The sequence below is a fragment of the Lutra lutra genome, chromosome 14 (genome assembly GCF_902655055.1).
Source record: "Lutra lutra chromosome 14, mLutLut1.2, whole genome shotgun sequence".
NCBI classification, from domain to species: domain Eukaryota; kingdom Metazoa; phylum Chordata; class Mammalia; order Carnivora; family Mustelidae; genus Lutra; species Lutra lutra.
Window position 1 is genome coordinate 22,571,880 of NC_062291.1, and position 23,267 is coordinate 22,595,146.

A 23,267-nucleotide genomic window follows, 5' to 3' on the forward strand; every position below is an offset into this window, starting at 1 on the left:
GCTTTGCAAGCCAAAAGGAAATGAGATGATATATTTAAAGTACTGAAAGAGGGAAAAAAAAACAAACCTGCCAACCAAGAATATTATATGAAGTATACAACCCTTCAAAAACAAAGAAAGAAATGACTAAATTAAGGTTTTCCCAGATAAAAACTGATAGAGGTCATCATAACTAGATATTACTTACAAGAAATGTTGAAGGGAATCCTTCAAGAACTACAAAAACATAAACATATTAACAAAATAGCAATTACTTTATCAATAATTACTTTAAATGTAAATGGCCTAATGCTCCTATCAAAAAACACAGGGTGATGGATGAATTAAAAAAAAAAAAAGACGTCTGCTTATAAGGGACTAACCTCAGACCTAAAGACACATACATACTGAAAGTAAAGAGAGAGGGAAAAATATTTATCATGCGAAAGGAAGCAAAAAGAAATATGGAGGAACAATACTTACATCAGACAATAGACTTTAAAGACTGTAACAAGAGACAGAGAAGGGCAGTACAAAATGATAAAAGGATCAATCCAACAAGAGGCTGTAACAAATATAAATATGTGTGTACACAACATAGGAGCACCTAAATATGTAAAGCAAATATTAACAGACATAAAGAGAGTGACAGTATTACAATAATAGTAGGGGACTTTGACATCCCACTTACATCAATGGATGGATCATCTAGGCAGAAGATAAATAAGGAAACAATGTCTTTGAATAACAATAGATAAGATGGACATACAGATATATTCAGAACATTCCGCCCCAAGACAACAGAATACACAATGCAAGTAGAACATTCTCTAGGATAGACCTCAAGTTGGGCTATAAAATGAGTCTCACTATATTTAAGATTAGAATCATACTGTGCATCTTTTCGGGTTTAAAACTAGGAGTTCATCGCAAGAAAAAAACTGGAAGAAATAAAACATGTTGAGGTTAAACAACATGATACTTGCCAACCAATGGGTCTATGAAGAAATCAAAGAATAAATTAAAAAATACATGGAGACAAATGAATATGAAAACACAACAGTCCAAAATCTTTGGACACAACAAAAGGAGTTCTAAGAGGGAAATATATAGTAATAAAATCTACCTCAAGAAACAATAAAAGAAGTCCAAATAAACAATTTAACTTTACACCTAAAGGAATTTTTAAAAAGAACCAGAAAAATCAAGGTGAGTAAAGGGAAGAAAATGATAAAGATCAGTGCAAAAATAAATGACCTAGAAACGAAAGAAAAGATCAATGAAACCAAGACCTTGTTCTTTGAAAAGTTAAACAAAATTGATGAATCTTTAGCCAGACACATCAAGAAAAAAAGAAAAAGGACTCAAATAAGCAAAACCAGAAACAAAACAGAAGTAATAAGTAATACCATAGAAATACAAAGGATTATAAGATAAAAATATAAAAAAATTAGATGTCAAAAAAATTGAACAACCTAAAGGAAATGGATAAATTTCTAGAAACATAAAGTCTTTCAAAACTGAACCAGGAAGAAATAGGAAATCTGAATAGACTAATTACTAGTGAGAAAATTGAATCAGTAATCAAAAAACTATCACTAAAGAAAAGACCAGGATGAGACGGATTCACAGATGAATTCTACCAAACATTTTAATAAAAGAGTAAATACCTATTCTCAAACTATTCCAAAAAACAAAAGAGAAAAGGAGGCTTTTAAATACATTTTATGAGGCCAGCATTACTCTGATACCAAAACCAGACAAAGATATCACACACAAAAAAGAAAACTACAGCCCAATATCCTGGGTGAATCTAGATGCACAAATCCTTAACAAAATATTAGCAAACCACATTTGATAATACACTAAAAAAATCTTTTTTTGTGATCATTTACCACAATCAAGTGAGATTTATTCCTGGGGAGGTGGTGATGATTCAATATTCACAAATCAATCAATGTGAAACATATCAATAAAAGAAAGGATGAAAATCATATGATCATTTCAATAGATGTAGAAAAAGCATTTAACAAAATGCAATGTCTTCTCATGATATAAACTCTCAAAAAAACTCTCAAACAAGTTTAGAGGGAAAATATGATATAATAAAGGCCATATATATCAAAACCCCACAGCTAACATCATATTCAACAGTAAAAAACAGAGTATTTACTTTATGATCAGGAATAAGGCAAAGATGCCCTCTTTTATTCACATAGCACTGGAAGTCCTAGCGACCATAATCTGATAAGAAAAAGAAATGAGGCATTGAATTGGTAAGGAAGAAGTTAAACCATCACTATTTGAAGATGGCATGATACTAATACATAGAAAACGCTAAAGACTGCACCAAAAAACTATTAAAGCTAATAAAGGAATTCAGTAAGTTTACAAAATACAAAATTAACACCTAAAAATCAGTAGCATTTTTATATACTAATAATGAAGTATCAAAAAGAGTAATTTCCATTTACAATTGCACCAAAAAGAATAATATATCTAGGAATAAATTTAACCAAGGAAGTGAAAGCCCTGCACACTGAAAACTATAAAACTTTGGTGAAAGAAAATGAAGACAACACAAACAAATGGAAAGATATTCCATGCTCATGGATTGGAAGAACCACTATTGTTAAAGTTAATACTGCCCAAAGCAATCTACAGATTCAAAACAATCTCTATCAAAATGCCAGCACTTTCACAGAACTAGAATAATACTAAAATTTGTATGGAACCACAAGACTCCAAATAGCCAAAGCAATTTTGAGAAAGAAAAACAAAGCTAAAGATGTCATGCTCCCAGATTTCAAAATATACCACAAGGAACAGTAATCGAAAATAGAACAATAGAACAATAGAACAGAATAGAGAACCCAGATATAAACCCACACTTATATGGCCAATTAATCTATGGCAAAAGAGCCAAGAATATGCAATAGGAAAAAAGCAGTCTCTTAAAAAAAAAAAAAATGTGCTGAGAAAACCGGATAGCTACATGCCAAAGAATGAAACTGGACCAGTTTCTTAGACTATATGCAAAAATAAACTCAATATGGAACGAAGACCTAAATGTGAAACATGAAACCATGAAAATCCTAGAAAAGAACACAGGCAAGTAATTCCTCTGACTTTGGCAATAACAGCATTTTTCTAGGTATGTCTCCTAAGGCAAGAGAAACAAGAGCAGAAATAAACTTCTAGGATTTTATCAAAATTAAAAGACTTTGCACAGTGAAGAAAACCATCAACAGAAACAAAAACAGAAACTGAATGAGAGAAGATATTTGCAAATGCCAAATCCAATAAGGGACTAATATCCAAAATATATGAAGAACTTATTAAACTCAACACCAAAATGCAAACAATCCAATTTAAAAATGGGCAGAAAATCTGGACATTTTCCAAAGAAGACATCCAGATGGCCAACAGACACATGAAAAGGTGCTCAATTAACTCATTACTAGGGCAATATAAATCAAAACTACAATGAGATACCACTTCACATCTGCCAGAATGGCTAAAATCAACAACACAAGGAACAACAGGTCTTGGCAAGGATGTGGAGAAAGGGGAACCTTTCTGTACTGTTGATGGGAATGCACCGTGGTGCAGCAACATGAGAAGACAGTATGAAGTTTCCTCAAAAAGTTAAAAACAGATATGCCCTATGATCCAGCGATTGCAGCTAAGTATTTACCCAAATAATACAAAAAAATACAATTCGAAGGGATACATTCACCCCAATCTTTATAACAGCATTATCTACGATAGCCAAATGATGGATACAGCCCAAATGTCCATTGACTGATAAACGGATGAAGAAGTGGTGCCACTGATAGAGAGGTGATAGATAGAGGGTAGATAGATATATGGAAAGATGATAGATGATAAATAGATACATAGATAAAGAGAGAATATTACACTAAGTGAAACAAGTCAGTCAGAGAAAGACAATATGATTTCACTCATATGTGGAATTTAAGAAATAAAACAAATGATCATGGGGTGGGGAAAGAGGCAAACCAAGAAACAGACTCTCAACTATAGAGAACACACCGTTGGCTATCAGAGGAAAGGTGGTTGGGGCATGGGTGAAATAGGTGATGGGAATTAAGGAGTATACTAGTGATGAGGACTGGGCATTTTATTTAAGTGCTGAATCACTTAATTGTACATCTCAAACTAATATTACACTGTAAATGAACTAACTGGAATTTAAATAAAATCTTTAAAACAACAGAAAAAAATGCAATGAAATATCACCTCACTCCTGTCAGAATGGCTAAAATAAAAAAGGTATGAAATAAGTGCTGGCAAGAATGTGGAGAAACAGGAACCCTTGTGCACTCTTTGGTGGGAAGGTAAGTAGGTGCAGTCACTGGGGAAAACAGTACGGAGGTTCCTCAAAAAATTAAAATTAGAAATGCATATGATCCAATAATTCCACTGCTGGGTATTTGCCCAAAGAAAACAAAAACACTAATTCAAAACAATATATATGCCTCTGTGTTTATTGCAGCATTATTTACAATAGCCAAGATATAAAAGTAAACTCAGTGTCCATCAACAGATGAATGGATAAGGAAGATGTTTGGATAGATAGATGATAGATAGGTAAAATATAGTATTATGTAGCCATAAAAAAGGATGAAATCTTGCCATTTACAACAACACTGATAAACCTAGAGAGTAAATTTATGCTAAGTGAAATAAGTCAGGCAGATAAAGAGAAATACCATATGACTTCATTCATATGTATAATCTAAAAAAAAATGAATAAAAAAACAAAAAACAGAATCACACCTATAGACAAGAGGACAAACTGATGTTGGCCAGAGGGAAGGGGGTGGAGAGATGAGAAAAATTGTTCAAGGGGAGTGGGAGATACAGCCTTCCAATTATATGGCATATGGAAATAAAAGGCACACCACAGAGAATATAGTCAACAGTATTAAAATAAGCTTGTGAAGATGATAGCTATACTTGTAGTGAGCATAGCATAATGTATAGAGAAATTTAATCACTATGTTGTACACCTGCAACTAACACAACATTGTATGTCAATTATAATTAAATTTAAAAAAATTAATAAAATAAAAGAAAAGGAATCCTTCAAGTTGAAATAGAAGGATGCTAGACAACAAAATTAAGCCATATGAAAATATAAATCTCTAATAAAGATAAATATTGGACATATATATTATTCTGTAGTATTGTAATGCAGGTATATAAATCATTCTTAATTCTACTATTAATGGAAAAGACTAAAACATAAAAAATAACAGTATATCTATGTTAATGGATATACAATTAAAAAGATATAACTTGTGATATCAGTAACATAAAGTGACAGAAGCAGAGATATGAAGGAATAGAATTTTTGGAGGTGCTTGAAATTAAGTTATCAGTTTAAAACAAATTGTTATAACTTTAAGATGTTTTAGGTCTCTCTAATAGTACCTATAAAAGAAAATACCTATAGAAGATATGCAACAGGAAATGAGAAAGGAATCAATGCAAGTCATTGCAAAAAATAAAACACAAAAGAAGGGAATGAGAGAGAAAGAGCAACAAAATTGCTGCAAGGCATGTCAAAAACATAAAATGGTAGTACTTTGTCCTTGTCAGTCCATAATTACTTTAAATAGGTTAAACTCGTCAATCAAAAGATTAAGACTGAATGGTTATAAAACCAAGACCCAACTATGTGCTTTCAAAAAAAGACTCAATTTAGATCTCAGGATACACATAGGCTTAAAGTGAAAAAGTAGAAAAAGATACGCTGCAAATGGTAACCAAAAGAAAGCAAAAGTGATCATACTTAGGTAAAATGAACTTTAAGCCAGAAATGGTCACAAGAGACAAAGAAAGATATTATATAATGATTAAAGGACCAGTTCACCAAGAAGATATTATAATTATAAATATAAAAGCATCTAACAGCAGAGTTCCTAAATATATGAAGAAAACATCGACAGAATTGAAGGGAGAAATAGATATCAACACAATAATATTAGGAGACTTCAATAACCCACTTTCAATAATTGATAGAAAGAACAAAAATAAGATCAACTAGGAAACAGGAGACTTGAACAACACTATAGATGAATTGGATCTAACATAAACCTAACACTCCACCCAAGACCAGCAGAATATACATTTTCTCAAGCACGGCAGAACATTCTTCAGGATACATCACATGTTAGTCCACAAAACAAGTCTTAACAAATTTAAGTTTGCAGTCATATAGAATATCTTTCCAATCACAATGGAATGAAACTAGAAATCAATAGCAAAAAGAAAAATTAGAAAATCCACAAACACACTCAAACAACCAATGAGTCAGAACTGATAAATAAAAAACAAAAACACAGCATACTAAAACTTATGGGTTGTAGCAAAAGCAGCAATAAGACAAGTTTATAATACTAAATGCTTATTTAAAAAAAGGAGAAAGGATCTAGAAAAAGAAGAAGAAACTAAGTCTGAAGTTAGCAGAAGGAAGGAAATAATAAAGATCTGAGCAGAAATAAATGAAATAGAAAACAAAGAACTAGGAAAATATCAACAAAACCAAGACTTAGGGTTTTTTTAAGTTTTTTATTTTAATTCCAATGTAATTAACATTTCATGTTTTATTAGTTTCAGGTGTACACTGTAGTGATTCAACACATCTATACCTTATTATTCAGTGTTCATCAAGATAAGTGTACTCTTAATTCCCTTCACCCATCAGCCCCCTTTCTGATATGCTTTGTTTTAAATGAATACCCTCAGTTAAAGTTATTACTTTTTTTCCAACAAGAACATTTTATACTTGAAGCATACTTTGGAATACACAGTTCTAAAAGATATATATATATATATATATATATATATATATATATATATATATAAAAAACATTCCATCCAGGAAAAATAGAACACATGTTTTCTTCAAGTCCACACAGAAGAATATCCTGGTTAAATCACATAAAAAGAGATATGACAAATATTGCAAATTTAAGAACTGAAATCATATCAAGTGTGTTTTCCAACCACAATGGTACAAAACTAAAAAGCAACAATAAAAACAAAGTTGCAAAATCTATGGTGTAAATACTAAATATTTAATATGTAAATATTAAACAATACACTACTGCACAAGAAATGGGCCAAATAAGAAACCACACAACAAATCAAAATAAAAAGAAAAGTAAAAGAAAATACAAAACCTATGGTGTGAGGTAAAAGCAAAAGTTAGAGCAAAAATTATGCTATAAATGCTTGTATTAAGAAAAAAAAGAAAATAAGTTCAAATAAACATTACACCACAAGGAACTAGAAAAAATTAAGCCGAGATTAAGTAGAGGAAGGAAATGACAAAGAAAAAATCAGAAATAAGTAAAATAGAGACCAGAATAAATGGTAACATAACATTGAAAGTAATGACCAGTTCCCCCCACCCAAAAAATGAACAAAAATGACAATGTTTTAATTATATTAACTCAGAAAAGAGAGAAGACTCAAAAACCAAAATGAGAAATGGAAAAGAAAACAACAGATCATCACGGAAATACGTAGTGTGATAAACATTTCTACAATTACATACTAACAAATCAGATAACTTAGGGGGAAAAAAAACCCAGATAAATCCTAAGAATGCACAAGTTATCATAATTGAATCATCAATGTTGAATCCAAGAAATAGGAAATCTTTTTAGACCAATAACAAGAATGAAAGTTGAATTAGAAATCAAAAATCTCCTCCTACCTCCCCGCCATCTTGTTTCCAAACTGTGGAAAGAACCAAGATGCCCTTCAACAGATGAATGGATAAGGAAGATGTGGTCCGTATACACTATGGAGTATTATGCCTCCATCAGAAAGGATGAATACTCAACTTTTGTAGCAACATGGACGGAACTGGAAGAGATTATGCTGAGTGAAATAAGTCAAGCAGAGAGAGTCAATTATCATATGGTTTCACTTATTTGTGGAGCATAACAAATAGCATGGAGGACAAGGGGAGATGGAGAGGAGAAGGGAGTTGAGGGAAATTGGAAGGGGAGGTGAACCATGAGAGACTATGGACTCTGAAAAACAATCTAAGGGTTTTGAAGGGGCAGGGGGTGGGAGGTTGGGGGAACCAGGTAGTGGGTATTGGAAAGGGCATGGATTGCATGGAGCACTGGGTGTGGTGTAAAAACAATGAATACTGTTACATTGAAAAAAAAAAAGAAATTAAAAAAAAAAAGACATACTGAACTTAGAAACAGAAAAAAAAAAAAAATCAAAAATCTTGCACCACAGAAAAGCCCAAGACCACATGGTTTCGTTGGTGAATTCTACCAAACATTTAAAAAATAATTAATGATAATCTTTATCAAAATCTTAACAAGTAATGGAAATGAGGGAACACATTCAAAATCATTCCATGAGGCCAGTATTACAAAGCGGATTAAAACAATTTAATAACAAAAAAGTCATTTTTCTAAAATAAGTATTGCTGCTCCAACTTTCTTTTGACATCCATTTGCATAATAAAAGTTTCCCCATTCCCTCACTTTCAATCTGCAGGTGTCCTAGGACTAAAATGAGTCTCTTGTAGGCAGCATAGAGGTGAGTCTAGTTTTTCTTGTTGTTTATTGTTTTTAAATTTTGTAAGGGGTGGGGGGGGCAGGAAGAGGGAGAAGCAGGCTCCCCCTGGGCAAGAAGCCTGATGCAGGACTTGATCCCAGGACTCTGAGATCATGATCTGAGCTGAAGGCAGACACTTAACCAACTGAGCCACCCAGGTGTCCCTATATAGGTCTTTTTTTTTTTTAATCCATTCAGACACCCTATATCTTTTGATTGGAGCATTTAGCATTTATACTCAAAGTAATTTTGATAGACATGTATTTATTGCCAATATTTTATGACTTGTTTTGTCATTGTTTCCGGAGATTTTTTTCTTATCCTTTCTTGTCTTTGTTACTTTTGGTCTTTCCCTTGCACTCAAAGAGTACCCTTTAATATTTCTTGCAGGTCTGGTTTAGTGGTCATGAACTCCTTTAGTTTCCCAGACAAACAAAAATTAAAAGGGTTATTTTTTTTAAAAAGATCAATGAAACTGACAAACCTTTAGCTAAATTAACCAAGAAACAGATTTTAAAAATGAAGAAATAGATTAAAGATATAAATAAGGAGCAGAAAAAGAAGTGAAGAAAAAAATAAATGACAAAATGGAAAGAAAAAGAGGAAATGGGGAAAATGAGAAAAAAGAAAGTTTGTAGAATTAAAAAGGAAAAAAGAGAGCCAAAGACAAAATTGAGAGAATACATAAAATTTAGAAAGTAGAAAGAAAAATAGAAGCGTTATTTTATTTTCTAATGCTGTGAACATAATATGCATTTCTTTCATGTTTTAAAGCAAAATTCTAGGGGTAAAATAGTGAAAAAAAATCTGGTTATTCTCCTCAAACACTTTTGTACTCTAGCGGGAGAGAGGACATAAACAAATATGCCCATAAATATAATCCACAATAGATTGTAATGAGTGCTACACAAGTGTGCTGTGGGAACACAATGATATCAAAGCCCTGCCTGGGGATCTGGGAAAATTCCTTAGAGAAAGTAACTAAATTTGAAAAAGGAAGAGAATTTCAGCAGATGGTATGAGAGAAAACAATTTGAAAAAAGGTTTATTGAAGAGAAAAAAAGAAAGGACATGAACCAGAAATTGTAAACTTTCCTGACTGTCTTAACAATGTCTGAAGGGTGCTAGTGGGAATACAGGTTGGGAAGGCAAGTTTAAATCTCATGTGGAGAGCATGAAATTGTGCATGGAGAACTTTGAATGTCTTTAGCTTTTGGTAGCCCCTAAGAGTTCTTTAATGGGGAAATGATAACGTCAGAGCAGAGATATTAAACATAAAATAGAAAAGAAAAAAGGAGCAAAATCAATAAAAAAAAGAGAAAACAACTGTGGGGTAAACTTCTTTTCCTAGAAAAAAGAAAGAAAGAAAGAAAGAAAAAGCACTAAAACACTTTAGGCATTTAGGCCTAGAAATGACAGAAAAATAGGTGGAAAGATGATGGTACTGGAAATTATTTTATCACTCTGTTTTCCTCCTGCTTGAAAGGGCACATCTTTTTTTTTTTTTTTTAATTGTTCATCTAAGAATCTCTTTTATTTGGAGCCATCTTCACTTGAAAACACTACAGCCCAACACTGATGTTACTGATGTCTGCCTCTGTAAGTCCCTTTGCTCCAAAAGGAATTAACCTTGTAGATCTGGATGTCTGGAAACTGTTGCTCTAAAGTAAAAAATCAAATCAAAACAAAATGGAAATCTACCAATTCTCAGGAATCAATTCTCAGCAACAAAAGAAAATAGAGGATCACATTCTCTGATTCTGCTTTATTTATGGGAATTGAGTTGGATTTGATGTATAGAACATACTTATCTCAGTAAAATTCAAGTGATACACAGAAGATAAAGGGCATTTACTTTTAAAAGGAATTGCCTTTCTTTTTGGAGTCAGGGTGGTTGGACATTCAGGCATTTTTGCTTCTCCCTTCTCAAAGAAAGTCATTCTAAAGGTATATTTCAGCTAAGCTCTTCTATATAAAAGGAGGGACTTAAGGTTAACTCTTGAAGATTACTTCTAAGTTATTTTAAGTATTTGGAAAGTCTTTCAATTATATTCATTCAAACTGATTTGGTAATTCATAGGCAGTAAAATGTTTTGGGTAATATGACATAGTATTAAAAAATAATCACTATACTCAGAACTATTTGAAAAGAGAACTAATAGGTTGTTGGACTACTTAGTTTATGAGAAAATATATGTTTATAAAAAAATAAAATTAAATGCAGTAAAAAAAATTAAAAAATTAAAAAATTAAAAAAAAAAAGAAAAAGAAAATTCAGACTCTTACATGCCTGAACATCATCTGAAAATCTTAATATTTTTGTTTTGTCCTATCCTTGAACAATCTTCAATTGGCAATACATAATGTACTAACTTACAAAGATGTCCAGATAATTTCTGTATATATATAATTTCTGTACATATATATATAATATACATTATATAATCTAATGTTTATCTAGTTAATAACAGTTAATAACCAGATATATATTAGATTGTTATTAACTAGATATATGTAAAATAAGAATACATATATTAGATTGTTATTAACTATATATATATATATATATATAATAAGTAAAAAACTCCTAGCATATAGCCATGTATACAATAGAAGAGTATCAATGATAATGAACACTTTACATTGGTGGTACATCTGAGTATCTGGAGTTTCTTCTACCACATTTTACCTTCCTCTTTAGCTATTATCTTTACTAGTCTTGACCATAAATCAGTTGTAATCATCTCTCCTTATGGATAAATATTTTTCAATATTTTTGTATAGGTGAATCTTTATTTTTTTATTAACTACATCAGTCGATTTCTGAACTTGTGGATTTCTTTAATTCACTGTCTGAGTAGATTATGGAATTTAAGTAGTCCCTTAGGAAAAGCTATGACTTTACAAATACATAGAAAACCTAATGATTGGGCCATTTAATGTTCAAATCAAATTCACTCTGTGGTCAATCCTTTTAATTGGGTAGACATTAGCTATGAGGATAGCCAAAAATACAAACAAAAACAAAAACCCCAGGGTTATTGAATAATGATTGACTTAGTGACTGTCCACAGGGCCGTAAGTGGTTGTAGTCGAATTTTTTTTTTAAATCTACAGAAAGGCAGTTGCTAGGATTCTTGCAGTCAACTTTTCCTATAGAGAAAATCACTGCAAGCATGTTTTTGTACTAAGTGGTTTTTACATTCTTTAAATGGTTGAAAAAACTCAAAAGATGGGAAGCCTGGGTGGCTCAGTTGGTTAAACCCTTGCCTTTGGCTCAGGTCATGATCCCAGGGTCCTGGGATCAAGTCCCACATCAGGTTCCTTGCTCGGCAGGCAGCCTGCTTCTCTCTCTGCCTCTGTCTGCCACTCTGCCTGCTTGTGTGCTCTCGCTCTCTCTGACAAATAAATAGCTAAATAAAGTCTTCTAAAAAACTCAAAAGACTATTTCAAGATATATGAAAATTATATGAAAATCAAATTTCAGTGTCCATAGATAATATTTATGGTTGAAGTATTTATTTCATCTATTTAAAATGAATGTGACACAACCAAGCTCATTCCTCTATGCATGGGCTATGACTGCTTTCTTTATAGCAGTGGCAGAGTTGGAGAGTTGTGACAGACTCTGTAGCCCATAAATCCTGAGATATTTTCTGAACCTTGACAGAAAAAGTTTGCCAAACTAAGCTACAGAACAAGGGCCAAATAATTCATGGAATTCTTTTTACTGCTTCAAGCTGGGTAAGTTGGAACTCTTTTGTCGATGGGTGATAGGAACCCAACTCAAATATGGTTAAAGCAAACAGGAGGATTTATTGGATCATATGGATTAGGAGTCCAGGGATGTCCAGATTCAAGGATGGGCTCCCCACCTAATGAGTTCCAACTAGTGATCGTTTCTGTGACTGATAAATCCTGAAAGAAAGACGTGAACTACACCTGCCTGCTGGTCTTGCCACCCTGTGTGTCTAAAGTCCTGTCACTCTTCCCACATGGTGGCAAAGATGGCGACTGGACACTGTAAATTACCAAAGGAATGAGTTCACTGCCTTTCTAGTAGTTGCAGCAGAAGTCCCAAGGGTAACTCTATCTGTTCTGGATTGAGTGGGGCCCTAAATACCAGAAAATAAAGCACATGGGCTGAGTGTGGGAAGGGTGTTTTACAAAGGAAAATTGGGAAAGAGAGGAAATATCTGCCAAGCAGGCAAAACCCACAGGTGGTCACTGTAGTAAAAAAGGAAGGCATTGGTTCTTCTTTTTTGATAAGTAAGAATACCTAACCTTAAAAAAAATTAGAAGAGCTATTCTAACTACTCAGGTGGAGAACACAATCTGTTTAATTCCTGGTCTGTACTCTCTACCAAACCCTGATGCTTTTCCAAATAGTAGTTATTCAGGTGCCAAGTGTGCATATACTGGCCTGGTGGAAAGTTTTGCATCTTCCATAGATTATGTTTCTCTAATATTATCAACTAACTTGTCCAATATGCAGATCTATCTTCATCAAATTAACTTCAAACACTTAGCATGGGCCAGGAAAGATAAACCTGGAGGGTTAACTTGGTGCAGGGGTGGGAAGGAGCAGGGGTGTGGGGAAAGTTTCAGAGAAGAACATATCATCTGATGAGAGACGGTGTCCCACCATCAGAATCCAGCAAGTGATTGGAAGAGAGAGAGAGAGTTGTGTGTGTGTGTAAAAGGGCGGGGGGGGGGGGGGGGGAGAGAAGAAGAAAGGAGGAAATGGGAGAAGAAAGGAGAGGGCAGGGAGAGATAAAGGGAATGAAGAGGGAAGGGAGGAAGAGGCGAGAAAAAGGGAAGAAAATGGGGGAAACAATTTGCTTTCTGAGAGCTAAGGGATACACTAGTAGGGGGCTTGCAAATTGCTGCTAGAAGACAATTCCTGCCTATTTCACAATTTCTCTCCAGCAGGATCCTGGCACATTCCTCAGGTGTAAATTGGTTTCTATCCAGAGTGTAAACCGGGAATGGAATCAATATGCTAGACATTTCCATTTGCATCAGGCAAGCAATGAGACGATTTCTTGATAGCTTTCTGAGGATAATGAAAGTGCAGAACTCAGCAAGGGTGACTCACTTGGTGAGTCAGTTGTTTAATGCTGTCTCTTTGAAAGTCATCACTCAAATCAAGTCTCAGCATTATGGCAATGATTGGGGCCTCATCTCAGCCCAAATCAGGAAGAATCTTCCAGCTCAACCCACTGGCCACCTGCCCAGTTCATCTTTACTTTGGGAAAAGGTACTTGGCATCTGTATGCATAGAACATGACAATCTTGGAAGCTGCAGCCAAAAGAAATAAAAAATTGTCATCTCTGCAGTTTTGTATTTGGTTTCTAGATGAGCAAAATGCCTTAACACCTTCATTGTGAATTCAATCCAATTCCCAAACATTTAAAACAGCAGGGATGAAACAAAGCAGACATTTAGCTGAACAGTGAGCTGAATACTGGTTTGCACAGAAAACATGAACTTGATGTTAAATAAATGTCAGTATTCATTGAGCTGCTTTCTACTTCCAGGTCTAAGAATTTCAACTCCCCATAGATTCTTTGGAAGTAAAAGTATAACCATAAACAGAACTTTTATTAATTCAGCTCTTCTATTTAATGTCTCATTTGATTTTGAGCTCCGACATTTCTTGAAAGAATATAATTTTTAGATCTAAGAAAAATGTTTCAGTATCTAATAGACAAAGGTAAGTCTGGTGCATCAGGATTATCAACAAAGGCAAATCATGCTACCATCCCATATATAATCCTTTAGTTACTATACTGTCTTTCACTTATGTTAATAGCTCCAGACTGTTGAAGAAATTAGACTTTCTCAGAAAATATAATGTAACCAACATGAATTCCTATAACATGTTGGGTGAAAGAAATCATTTTTTTCCTCTTTACTTAGATACATTCCTCTTAACTCATTCCTTAACAGTGGTGCAACCCCAGGCAGGTTAGAGAAAATGGGTCTTTTGTGACTGAGTGGACTGTGATGAAACCTGCAAGTTCCCATAAGAGGGAATTTAGACCCAAGACTTAATTATGATGGAGGAAGAGCAGAGGCAGCTGAGAGGAGGAGAAAGAGCCTCCAGGATTTATTCTGGCCCTCCAGAGCAATGTCATAGAAAAGAAGAACTTACTCTCGGCCCCAGAGTTGCATTTTGGGTTCAAGAAATGGTAACCATTTGTCTATGCAGTAAACAGCGATTGCTTTTGCCTGCCTATCTCTTTTTTATAATAGAAAACATGCCTCTCCTTCCCCAGCTTTCAGTGTGTGGATCACGGAAGGTGGCCTCACCTCTTTGCTCCACTCCTCACCAATCATGTTAGTCACATGACCCCCCAGTCTAACCATTAACATCATCTCTTCCCTTAGTTTCAGTGACGGACTTAGGGTTTGGCATACAGCCCAATCTGGTCCATGGGAGCCCAAGCACTTCTTTGCATCTGCTATGGAAGATCCAACAGAATTTTTCCCCAATCCAGCAGATTTGAAATTGGGTGTAGTAATCTTTCTTACTTTCAGGGAAGAGTTTCCTCAGAATGAGACCAATAAGGGGAGCGGTAGACCAAAGTGACAGACACCCATTACACACAAAGATACTTAGCATCCTTTGAGTTCCCTGAACCAAATCAAGCCTGGTTTCCCTTGAGCTTCTCAATTACTTAAATGAACAGATCACTCCCTTTTTTATCTAGTCTGAGCTGAATTTTGTTGACTTTTTTTATTACTTGCAACTGATTTACGCAAGTTATCTATTTTCATTTTCACCCTTGATTACAATAGGAAACAAACAAAAGGGAAAAAGAAATATGAAAAGGATAACGAGATACCCTGCATTCATATCAAATAACAGGCATCCTTCAAATAATATCCTTCTTGGAAAACCAAGAGAAAATACACTTTTTTACAGTGAGTTGTTTTTCTTTCTCTTTAAGCTTTTGGGGAAGATTATTAGTGTTAGGTCCGTTATTAAACAAAGCGAGACTGAGGCAAAGTGAAAGTTATTTAAAGTTTTATTTTATGATAAGTATTAGAAGTCAGACTGATTGGGCAGGGGAACGAGACTGAGACAAGGTGAAAGTTATGCAAAGCTCTATTCTATGCTAAGCATTAGAAGTCAGACTGACCTGCCAGGGCCGTCTCCGAAGAGAGCGACCCCTCCCCATCTTACAGACTACCTTTTATAGAGCAAAAGCCTGGCCACACATAGGTGGCCAATGAGATTGTAACACATACAGAAAGTTGCATAGTCATGTTAGGTCACACGCAGGTGGCCAATTGAATTACAACTTACCCTATTGTAGCTGTTTGAATTAACCTATTACTCTGGTCAGAATTGGCGCTCAAGTTTGGCCCCTAAAAGGCAGAGTTTACATTCTTTGGTGGTTAGGGAGACAATATGTGTACTTTTACTGATTGGATGTCTCCACCTGGCCTGACTCGTCCTTGTATTCTGGGCTCTGTTATTAGGAACTAGCTGACCATATTTTACTGGTTTCCCAGACTTGTTTCTAAGTAATTTTCTCTGGAAGGGGGTGCAGGGTCAGTTAAAGCTTACTGCACAAACAACAAAATGGCTTTTAACCAAGATGGAGTCGCTCTGGCTAAATAGGTCCTTACAATTATCTCAAGAGAATTTTCTCCTACACACTTTATTGCTCATCCCATCATCTAGTATGTTCGCAGTTTGAATGAATTCTGATACTTTAAGCTACTTTCTCCAATTTTTGTTATGACACTTAATCTTCAAAATTCTATTGTTGGTGCCAACTGACATGTGGGTTAAGACTGAGTCATAGCAATGGAAAAGCTTATAATGAGTAATCATGATGTTATAATATACCCCTAATTCTTACTTTTTAAAGGCCTATCATCTATAGCTGCTCTTTCTTGAAATAACTATTATCAATATTCTTATAATGTAGTCACATAATAAAGAAGTTCTATGAGCATATGCTTTAGATGGTAAAGATTTACATGTTGATGCTTCTTCTTCTTTTTTTTTTAAGATTTTATTTATTTATTTGAGAGAGAGAGAGAGTGAAAGAGAACATGAGAGAGGAGAAGCAAACTCCCCATGGAGCTGGGAGCCTGATGCAGGACTTGATCCTAGTACTCTGGGATCATGACCTGAGCTGAAGGCAGTTGCTTAACCAACTGAGCCACCCAGGTGCCCCATTTTGATGCTTCTTAAAGCACTCTACCTGGCTATAGTATTTTTGTTGTGTTTTTCACAAAGAAGGAGATGAACATGAATAAACAACTGACCAGTTCTGAATAGAAACCAGTGTTTCCTTAGAATCTTGTTTTTTTTCCAAGACCTATGAGTCATGAAGGAAATGAGCTTATGAATCACTATCTCCAACACAGAGTACATTTATAATAAGGTTGTCTTCAGTTGCATTTATCATTTATATTAAAAAGATTTTCTGAGGACAACTCAAAACATTAACCATAACCTGTATATTATTCTTAAGCATGTATTTAATTGGCTTAGAGGGACAAAAGGTAAGTTAATAATAATCTGAGAATAGATTTTGTTCTTAATTCTGAATAAATTGCTGAACATCTCTGGATGTATTTTTCTCTGTGAAAGTGAGGTAGGACCAAATTATACATTGGTCTTTGATTGTATCTATGACAAAATCAGATGTGGCTAATGGATATGGTTGGCCTGATTTTTCTAGTTAGGATAGTGATACTTAATATTACTTCTTGAGGAGCTGGTTAGACAAGTTAGTAACTTAGATCTACGAAACCTATAGGCCCTGTCTATATAACGCCAAGGATCTAATTTGAAAGTGAAAAAAATGAGTTGATTTAATTGATTTTCATACAATCCCTATTCAATAAAGTGACTGACACTTTCCTCTAACACAGTAGATTTAACTAGGAATTAATGTTAAGGAGACTATTATGTTTGGTGAGGGTGAGGATCCTCCCCTATATCAAGCTTAATATCTCTGCTCAAGCACGGAATTACAATATGAGGGTTGTCCGGGTTTTGCTGACTTTCTTTCTTGTATGATAGAAATTTTTTATGCTTATCCCTCATCTACTAATCTTAATATCTTAGATGCTTCTGTATGTCTTCTCTGTCCCTCATGTGAATTGCTAATCCGTGATGTTATTTACCTCTCCGGTGACCTGTTTTACTCTTGCTCTCATATATAATTCCTTAACTTTGCTTTTGGACATGACTAAATCCTTTTCCTGAACAAATGTTTTTCTAATGGGAAGAGCACAGGATTTAGGAGAAAGAAAAGTAGTTTCTTACCCTAGCTTGGACTCTGCTTCCTATTGGCTTTGTGACATTAAGCAAGACATTTTACCTTATTGAATTTTGGTTTGGCTATATAGAAATAGGAATAATAATGTTATTCACTTTGAAGTGAAGTTGAAAGAGTTCATTAACGTAAAAATACATTACATTGCATTAATAATGACTGATTGGTTGACAAATGCTGAAGTCCAGTCCATTGTATCCCACAATGGGCTGATCTTGCCATCTCGAAATGTTGCAACAATTTGCCATTTATTAAATCTTCCAGTTTTTTGTTTCTATTTTATCCAGAGTTGAAGAAGTTGGGAAGATTGTGCTTCTGTTGCTTAGCCTACCTATCTTTCAGAAACCTAGAGGTGATCACAGGAGCACTAGTTTGAGAGAGCATATCTGGTTCTACATGGCTCTCCCAATCAGATTTATCAGTTAACTCATATGTTCATGATTATTAAGTACTTTGAGTGTAAATCTACATGTTAAGTAATTATTCTCCTGCATACCTGATCTCAGAGGTAAATTTCTATCCCATTTTCATAGCCATATGATAGTTATTTGAAGAACGATTCCCAGTAACCATATTCCCCTAATTCAGTGGTTTTCAAAATGGCTACACATAAGAAATTATCAAGGAGCTTGGTTGGATTCCCTGGATCTCCTCTACTGAATCAGAATCTCTCAGACTGCAGCTAATTAGGATCTAGTTCATTTCTCAACTTTGGGATTTACTTTTCTTCCCTTCAGGGAATCCATTTACTCTCTGATTATCACCCCCATCTGACAGGTAGATAGAGCCCATAAACCAGAATCTAGGGCAATTTTTCAGTTTTCTTATTATCTCTATTTTTGCAAGTGTGGAAACGGAGACTCAAAAATGTTAAATGAATTGTCTAAGAGCAGATAAAGAGCAAGGGAAAAGGTGGGACTTAAACTCAGAAGCCAAAATCCCCATGTTTTCACTATGCCACAAGATCCTTCTCCTCAATCTAATGGATCTCATCCACATTCACATGGCTGACATGTCCACACCCACTGTGCCCAGGTCAACAGGGAATTTTACCCCCTCTCTCTAATCCTCTCTCCTCACCTACCATAGATTGTCATAGAGGTCTTAAAGTTCACCAAAGGAAACATCAGACCACTCTGAAACAGGCAAAGAAAGACAGATATGCCGTTTAACAGATTTTTCTCAAGGACCGCCCACACATGAATGTGATCAGAATTTCTTTTTTACTGAACACTTTTATAACAGTTGGTCTAATAAGTTGGAAAATTTTATATTGCCCCATTATGCATTTATTATTATATTACCTTCAATAACTTTATTTTTGTTTTTGATTGAAGTTGTGTTGATATTAATTTTAGGAAAAAATATTTAAAATGTTTTATTAACTTTGCTTGTCCTAACCTCCTGATACTTCTGGGGCTAACAAACAACTCAATCGTTTTTGGGGTCCTTAGTTATAGAAGTATATAGGTGACCCATAAACTCAAATAATTAAATAATATGTCTAGTATTTAGCATAAACTTATACACAAATTTGTGATTTTATTTCACCTTAAGCCTCTTTCCCACTCAGATTTTAAGAAATCAACAATAGTCAATAAGTACAATAATAAACATTTGGGTGAATCATCAGAGAGTAAAGGGCCTACTTGAAGATTACTAATAGTTATTTAAAAATACAATATATAATACTGTTATGCTGAAAAAATAAAAATTAAAGCTCAAAAAAAAAATACAATATATAATTATTAGAAGGAAAATTAATTTCTGAGATCATATAATTGCTCAGTCATTGATGAAAAAATTTCCCAACAGAATTCTAGACACCCAACTAAAATGTGACAAATACCACTTGGGGACTAGGATAGGTCCTGTACAATATCCTTCATAGTTCTTAACGCAAGGCTGGTCACAGGAAATTTCTCAATAAATGCTTTTTCATAAATATGAGTATTTGTTATTCCATAGATAGAAAATCTGAGTTTTTAATTCTTCAGCTAAATCACCTGAATAGGACTCATACAATGCGAAAATCAATGTATTTTACACTTTCCACTCTCTGTTCAGTCCTTCTCTTGAAGGAGTTTTCTCTCATCTACTCCATGAAATCTAGGGCAAGTCTCATGAATATCTCAGTGACTAAGAGAGAACTAATCATCTACTGCTCACTTTTAGTCCCAAGAATATTTAGTTCTGACATTAAAATGACCATTTCTGATAAAAGTAAACACTCAAACCTCCATTCAAATGTAGAGTCTCTCCCCTACCTCAGCATGGGGCTGCTACAGATAGGAAGGCTTCCTATAGTGGGATTCTTCTATTTTCCAGGAAGGAGTTTCTACTTCTTCCTCCACTCCCAGGTCAAGTTCTTCTGACACATCCAGGACTCAGGTAAGAGTCTAGCAACTGCTGTCACTACTGTGTCCATAACTCACACTCAGTCTATATACCTATGTCTTTCACCTGCAGGTGCCATGATACTACACTGGAAGACTTTCTTTAGACACTAGAGCCCATTCTTTGCACTTCCAGAGAAGGCCAGAACTTCTGTGGAATTAATGTTCCTAGGAGCAGGGCTTAAAAATGCCTGACAAAAATTGATGGAGACTCATCTCCCTTGGTTGGAGTAACTCTGAGGTACATCGTTTATTGTATCCTAGAGCAGGAGGATTGAGTTCCCATAGTAATAACCTACTCAATTTCTTACCATCTTCCTTCCCTTCCTTATCTCACTGCCCACTACCATGCCTGTACTTCTTAGGATTACCTCCCAAATAAACTACTTGCACTCGCATCCATGTCTGAGAGTCCCCTTCTGTGGGAACCCAAATGAAAATATGATAAGGGCAGGCAATATCTTGTAAAGTAGAGGTATCTAGTACTAGTTTCTTCAAACTGTTGCAGAGAGCTTAAGTAACTTTCTCTGAGCTGTCTGAATGCTTAAAGAGATTCTCTTTCCTGGAGACTATATGCATGTTCTTCAGAAACCCTTCCATTTCTAGAGTTATCTCATTCTTCGTGTGAGGTTCCTATAAATATAGGGCAACATTCCCCTGTAGCTGGCTACTTATAAGTATATATTAGTCAGGGTTCTCCAGAGAAACAGAACCAATAGGATATACATAGTTATAGTTTTATAGTTATATAATGCATATATATGCTTATTATATATATTGTATCATATATAATAAAGAGATTTATTATAAAGTATTGGCTCCTGGGATTATAGAGTCCTACAATCGGCCATTTGCAAACTGGAGACCCAGGAAAATTGGTGGGGTACTTCTAGTCTAAGTTCAAAGGTAAAAACTGGGAATGCTGCTGGTGTAAATCCCAGTCTGAGGGCAGAAGACTGATGTCCCAGCTCAAGCTTTCAAACAAAGAAAAAGAGAATTCTTTCTTTCTCCATGTTTTGGTTCTATTCAGGTATCCAGTAGGTTATATCACGCCCAACCACATTGGGTAGGACAATCTGCTTTCCTCAGTCTACCAATTCAAATATTAATCTCTTCCATAAACATCCTCAAAGACACATAAGAAATAATATTTAACCAAATTTCTGAACTCACTCAAATTGACTCACTCAAGTTGACACGTAAAATTAACCATCACAGACTCTTTATCAGTCCTTCTTTCTTTGATGGCCCTCATCAGGCAGAGTTAGAGTTTCATTGTTCTTTAAACTGCTTTTCACATCCAAATTCTTTTTTTTTTAATTTTTATTTATTTATTTATTTATTTATTTGGATTTTGGATTCTTTTTTTTTTAATTTTATTTTTTATAAACATATATTTTTATCCCCAGGGGTACAGGTCTGTGAATCACCAAGTTTACACACTTCACAGCACTCACCATAGCACATACCCTCCCCAGTGTCCAGGGTATCATGCTTAGCGAAATAAGTCAATCGGAGAAAGACAACTATCATATGATCTCCCTGATATGAGGGATAGGAGATGCAACATGAGGGGTTAAGGGGGTAGGAGAAGAGTAAATGAAACAAGATGGGATTGGGAGGGAGACAAACCATAAGTGACTCTTAATCTCACAAAACAAACTGAGGGTTGATGGGGGAGGGGGGTTGGGAGGGGGGTGGGATTATGGACACTGGGGAGGGTATGTGCTATGGTGAGTGCTGTGAAGTGTGTAAACCTGGTGATTCAAATTCTTTTTTAAATGACTCCAGGCCTCCTTTCTATACAAGAGACTCATTTCTCCTACATCTTTTATTCTGACAAACTTTAGGATCTCAGGCCATTCTCAATACAATAATTTTTCTTTATTAGACAACTTCACTTTGTAGTCTTCAGGCTTTTCCTGACAAAGGTTTTACATTATTAGCCACTATTAGTCACTATGGATCACAGGTCAAGCTTTTCAAGTCTTCTCCTTGAAATTCTCTAAGCTTTTGTGATAAGAGAAGTTCATCCTCCTCTCCTTCCCCATAGGAACACACTTCATCCCCCTCTGAAGATAATATCATCTCTAATTTCCCATTCCTTGGTTACTTTATTTTGAACTTGCATATCCCCTCAAGAGGGTAAATTCCCTGAGGTTATAAACTAACTTTCAGCTACCTCTTTTCAAGTTCAGCACTGGTGGTCCAGGAATACACATATGGGAGTCCTTATCAACTATTGTCTTAGAGCCTCAGCCAAAACTGAGACAGAATGAGCTTTATTTGAACCGTCTGTCATTTATACAATTAAATGTTTATAAATTTCAACTAATATTAGTGCACACATTATGTATAGGCATTGGACTAGGTAAAAACTAAAACCCTTTTCATGCCCTAAAATATTTGTCTTAGTAGAAGACAGACAAGTAAAAAAATAAAGATTCATAAGAAATATAAAATAGGGTACCTGGATGACTCAGTCATTGGGCGGCTGCCTTCAGCTCAGGTCATGATCCCAGGGTCCTGGTCTCAAGCACCACATCAGGCTCTCTGCTCAGTGGGGAGCCTGCTTCCTCCTTTCTCTCTGCCTGCCTCTCTGCCTACTTGTGATCTCTGTCTGTCAAATAAATAAATAAAATCTTTAAAAAAAAAGAAATATAAAATAGTAGAGTTTTATAAGACACATTATGTGAAAGAATTAATAATTAATTCTATCAGAGAAGGGTGAGGAATTAGAGAAAGCAGGGTATTCACTAAGGTAATCGAATTTTGCCAGGCACATAGGGAGACACACAAGGAAACATAAAATGTTTATGCAACCCCCAAAACGTTAGTGTTGCTGTTGCGGAAGAACCTAGGAAGAGATGAGGCTAAAGAAACAGATAGAAAAGGAATTAAGTTTTCTCTGAGAAGTTTAAACTTAATCCAGCAAGTTATTGGGAATTTTTGAAGGAATTTAAT